Genomic DNA, 5,488 nt, shown 5'->3' on the forward strand with positions numbered 1-5,488 from the left:
GCCGCAATCCCTTCTCCTCCATTCTCCTCTCGGGATCTTGGGCACGCACACACACGCCCGGTGTGAGTTTTAAGCCACCGGGTCCGGGACACGAACCACGGTCGACTACGTGGGAGTCCAGCGACATAGCCATTACGCTAACTGCTGGTTCCCAACGGCCTGAGCTTTGATTTGAGCTTTGGCGTTGGCCTTTGGCTGGCAGAAACTGAGGCCTTTGACAATGCAAGCACGAGTGCATTTCTGGAGCTTGTGGTGGGCTATGTAGTCAAGTTGATTGAGCTTGCTTGCACCTGATGCCCTTTGGGATCTTGGACTTAACTTCCTTGGGCTTTATGTGAGCCTTGATAACCTTAGCTCGCACACGCACACGTTTGGGTTACCATTGTTGACCTCCGTCTTCTTCAGGCTCCTCTTGTGCTTCTTGGCAAAGCACATGTTTCTCAGGAACCTGGAGTCCACTCCCTTAAGAATTCATATGTTTAGGGACCAGCAGATGGCATAGTGGTTATGTTGCTGGACTCCCGCATGGCTGACCGTGTTTTAAGTCCTGGCCCCAGTGGCTTCAAAATTACATCAGGTGCATGTATGTGCATGCCTATGATCCCAGGAGGACAATGGAGATGGGATTGTGGTGTGGCCATCCCCTGTGGGGGGCGATTTCTCACTTTCCCTCTCACTGTATGTGTGTGTCTCTCTCTCTCTGGCAAGCACAGATGCCCTAAAGCAAAAACCTATACAAATTTTTTCATATGTTTGTAATCAGGATAGCTTGCCACCATTTTTGTGCTGTTTTCTTGATTGGTCATGTGTGTAATATGGTTCTGGGACTTGTTCATGTCTGCACTGTAATCCACAGCTCCTGAAGTATGTGAGACCAGAAAAGAAAGAGCTGTCCTTACGTTTTTTTTTTCTTTCTTTTTCCAATGAGGCACTTTATTTATATGTGTGTTTTAACTCACTAAAAAAAGAATCCCAGGATCTTCCCTCCTGTATGTTTCCGTCTTACTTCTTCATGGTCCATGTTGCCAGCTGAGGTGGTCAGTACAATGAAACCAAACTGATGGGATGGGAGCAAATTATTCTGCCATTTCTCTAGATCTTTGAGTGGCACATCAAATCTGAGGCTGATCACTCCACACTTGCTTAACTTACCGGTGAGGCTCATGACAATTTTTCCAGCTCTATGATCATTGATGATTTTAAATTCACCCAAGTAAACATGCTTCATCATCACAGTTAGAAACTGGACAATGACTTTGGAGCACAGACTGATAAGATCCTGGCATTTGCCCCTCTTTTCAGCATTGTTGATGCTCTTGAGAGCATCAGCTAGGACAGTCATGGGGCACACCATTATGGAGACACAAAAAGGTGGCAGAAAGAGCCACCTTTTCATTTTAAAAAATGTCTTCGGAGGCCAACAGGTGGAGTGGTACTGGATTCTCATATGGCCGACCATGGTTTGAGCCCTGACCTGGCAGCTTGGTTTCTCCCTTTCCCTTTCTCTCTTTCTCTCTGTCTCACTCTGGTCAAATTAAAAAAATAATAACAAATAGAATTAAATAAATAAATAATTATTTTTTAAAATTAAAAAAGTCTTTCAAAGAGCAGAAGTGCTTAATTATGTTGAAGTCCAGTTTGTCTTTTTATTTATATTTTTGTATGGATTGTACTTTCGGTATTATATCTAAGTCACATAGATTTGCTCCTAAAATTTCTTCTAGAAGTTTAATAGTTTTATATTTCACATTTAGGTCTATGATCCATTTTGCATTAATTTCTGTGTAAAGTGCAAGGCATAAATAGATGTTCATCTTATTCCTTGTGGAAAACAAATTGTCTCAGAATCATTTGTTGAAAAGATGATTCTTGTCTGGCCATTTCGGGCCACTTCCTTACTAAATTAAAGAAGAATTTTTATTTAGTTAGGTTTTTTTTTTGCCAGAGGGCATTCGTGGTTGCTGGAAAGAGACAGAGAGAGAGGAAGTGAGAAGGAAAGTGAGAAAGCACCCCCTATGGGAAATGGTCACCCTGCAATCCCTTCTCCTCCATTTTTCTCTCCTTCTGGGATTGTGGACATGCATACACATGTGCCTACTTTGCTTTTTAAGTTTCAGAGTCGGGGATGAGAACTGTGTGGTAGGCTATGTGGGATCCAACTCATGTAACCACCAAGCCACAGGCTGGCCCAAGAAATTTTTTTTAAGTTATTGCTATAGAGCACATGTGCTTATTAAAGAGAGAGATAGACAGACAGACATAGAGGGAAAATGAGAAATCACACACACACACACCCCGAAAAGGATGGCCACACCACAATCTCTTCTCCATTCTCCTCTTGGGATTTTCAGCATGCATGCACATGCGCCTGGTGTGATTTTCAAGGCGCCAAGTCTGAACCCGTGGAATCAGTCATGTGGGGTCCAGCCACCTGCTAGTCCTAAGAGAAATTTTTTTCTTTTTCTTTTTTTATGGTACAGAAGTTTTTGCTATAGGGCATGTGCACTCATTGGAGAGACAGAGAAACAGAGAGACAAAAAGCAATAAATCATCCCCCCCCAGAGAGGATGGTCACACCACAATCCCTTTTCCTCCATTCTCTTCTCGGGATCTTGGGAAGGCACGCACACGCACCTGACATGAGTTTTAAGCCACCGGATCTGGGACTTGAACTGTGGTTGACTACGTGGGAGTCCAGCAACATAACCATTATGTCATCTGGCGATTCCCCCAAGAGATATATTTTTAATCACATAAGTCACAGAAGAATATATTCTTGTAAAATAAAAAAATGATTTTTTACCATTTTCACATGCATTTATTCTTCCTCTCACACTTGCCTTTTTTTTTTTTTAGCTTTGCTACAGGACATATGCACTCACCAGAGAGAGACAGAGAGAGAGAGAGAAGGAAAGTGAGAAAGCAAGCCTCCAGGTCAGGCACTTGAACTATGGTTGGCCATGTAGGAGTCCAGCGCCTTAACCACCACGCCACCTGCTGGTCCCCACTTTTTTTTTTTTTAAGTTTCTTTCTTTCGAGCGAGACCTCTCAAAGACTCTCCACACTGCCATCCACCCCAGTCTCAGCCAGATCTTTGGCATGTGCATGTGGGATGGTATGCTCAAAGAGATACTAGAATGGGATGCAAACTCAGGACCTTTCCCATGCGGATTCAGTTGCATTGCTGTGGTGCCACCACCTGGCCTTGCCGTCATACTTCCTACCATATAACAACTCTAACATTGCCTTGAAGTGAATTTTTTTCCAGGTTTTTTTTTTTTTTTTTTTTTCTTTCCCGTTTTAAATTTTTTTTGGTGTTTGCCAGGCTGGCCCTGAAACTTTTAATAGCTTTTCATTCCCTAACAACACCTCACAGAGATCTTTCTGAGTCAGAACAGGGAGATCTACTTTATTCTATTTAGCTGTTTTACAGTATACTATAAGTATCAGTATATCTTACTTTGTTTCGCCATCTTCTTACTGATGGTCATTTAGGTTGTTGCCATTTAAATTTTTTTATTGCCAGAGGGCATGAGAGAGAGAGAGAGAGAGAGAGAGAGAGAGAAAGCACCCCCCCAATGGAGTATAGTCATGCTTCCAGGCCCTTCTGCTCCATTCTCCCTTCTGTTGAGTTTGGACACACATACCTGCACAAGCACTTGGCATGTTTTTCAAGCCTCAGGGACTGGGATTCAAACCATGGTTGACCATATGGGATCCAATTTCCCTTAACTACTAGGTTATGAGGCCAGTCCTTCATTTTTAAAATGTCTTGAGCAATGATGAGCATCCCTGGACCTGAGCGGTTTGTTTGTTTATTTATTTATTTATTTAGTTAGTTAGTTAGTTGGGCTCATGTGTGGAAGAGAAAGGGAGAAAACATCCCCTGGGGGGATGATCATACCTCAACCCCTTCTCTCAGGATGTGGGGCATAAATGCACACTCAGTGTGTTTTTCAAGCTGCCGGGTCTGGGACTCAAACTGGGATGTTGGCCACATGGGATCCAACCACCTTAACCATCATTGCATCGGCTGGCCCTGGACCTACATTTGGTGCTCACGCGCAACTGCTTCTTTTTTTTTGTTTTTGGAGAGATTTTCGCTATAGGGCGCGTGCGCTCGCCAGACAGACAGAGAGAGACAGAGAGATAGAAAGCGAGAAATCACCCCCCAGGGAGGGATGGCCACGCCACAATCCCTTCTCCTCCATTCTCCTCTCGGGATCTTGGGCATGCATGCACACGCGCCCGGCGTGAGTTTTAAGCCACCGGGTCTGGGACACGAACCACGCCACGGTCGACTACGTGGGAGTCCAGTGACATAGCCATTACACTAACTGCTGGTTCCCGCAACTGCTTCTTTAGGTAGAAGTTATGCAATGAACATTTAGATGCATACATTGATTCATTTAGTCTTCCCAATAATCTCACAACTATATGTTTTTGTCTCTGATTATAGATGAGGAAATCAAGATACAGAGAAGTTAAGCAACTTGTCGAAGGTCACACAGCTAGTCAATGTCCGGGACAGAATTTGAACCTAGATAGTTGTGCTCCTGAGTTCAATATGCTGGGTCATAGTGTATGGACATAGGCGCATTTGCTCACCAGAGAGAGAGAAAAAGAGAGAAAGGGAAAGTGAGAAACTCCCCAAGGAGGATGGCCCCCCTCTCCTCCATTCTCCTCTCAGGATTTTGGGCACACATGCACACATGCTGGTATGTTTTCAAGCTGTTGGTTTCGGGACTCCAACCATGTGGTTGACCATGTGGGATCCTGTCACCTTAACCTCCATGCCTCTGGCTGGCCTAGGCATTAAAAATTTTTTTTAAGAAATATTTTATTCCCAGGACCAGCAGTTAGCGTAATGTCTATGTCGCTGGACTCCCATGTAGGCGACCACGGTTTGAGTCCCGGACCTGGTGGCTTAAACTCACACTAGGCACGTGTGTGTGTGTGCTCAAGATCCCGAGAGGAAAAAGGAGGAGCTGTGCAGTTTCAGCGGAACAAGATCTACCCCGGACACGGGAGGGGCTATGCCAGGACCCACAGGAAGGTTTTCCAATTTCTTAATGCAAAATGCGAGTCAGCATTCCTTTCCAGGAGGAATCCTGGGCAGATAAACTAGACTGTTCTCTACAGAAGAAAGCACAAAAAGGGACAGTGGGAAGAAATTCAAAAGAAAAGGGCCCGCCGTGCGATCGAATTCTGAGGGCTAACACTGGTGCATCTCTTGCTGATATCATGGCCAAAAGGAAAAGGAACCGAAAACCTGAAGTTAGAAAGGCTCAACGAGGGAACCAGCAGTTAGCGTAATGGCTATGTCGCTGGACTCCCATGTAGTTGACTGAGGTTCGCATCCTGGACCCGGTGACTTAAAACTCACGGCGGGCATTTGTGCGTGGGTGCCCAAGATCCTGAGAGGAGAATGGAGGAGAAGGGATTGCGGCGTGACCATCCCCCCTGGGGGATGATTTCTCACTTTCTG

The 5,488-nt window shown here is 44.8% G+C and overlaps 1 pseudogene; it reads right to left on the reverse strand.

Moving 5' to 3' along the window:
• Positions 1-958: 958 nt before the first annotated feature.
• LOC106733823 (40S ribosomal protein S15a pseudogene) lies at positions 959-1,342 on the reverse strand (annotated as a pseudogene).
• Between the last annotated feature and the right edge of the window lie 4,146 nt (positions 1,343-5,488).

Source organism: Tupaia chinensis, unplaced genomic scaffold (assembly GCF_000334495.1).
Source record: "Tupaia chinensis unplaced genomic scaffold, TupChi_1.0 Scaffold145304_1, whole genome shotgun sequence".
NCBI lineage: Eukaryota > Metazoa > Chordata > Mammalia > Scandentia > Tupaiidae > Tupaia > Tupaia belangeri.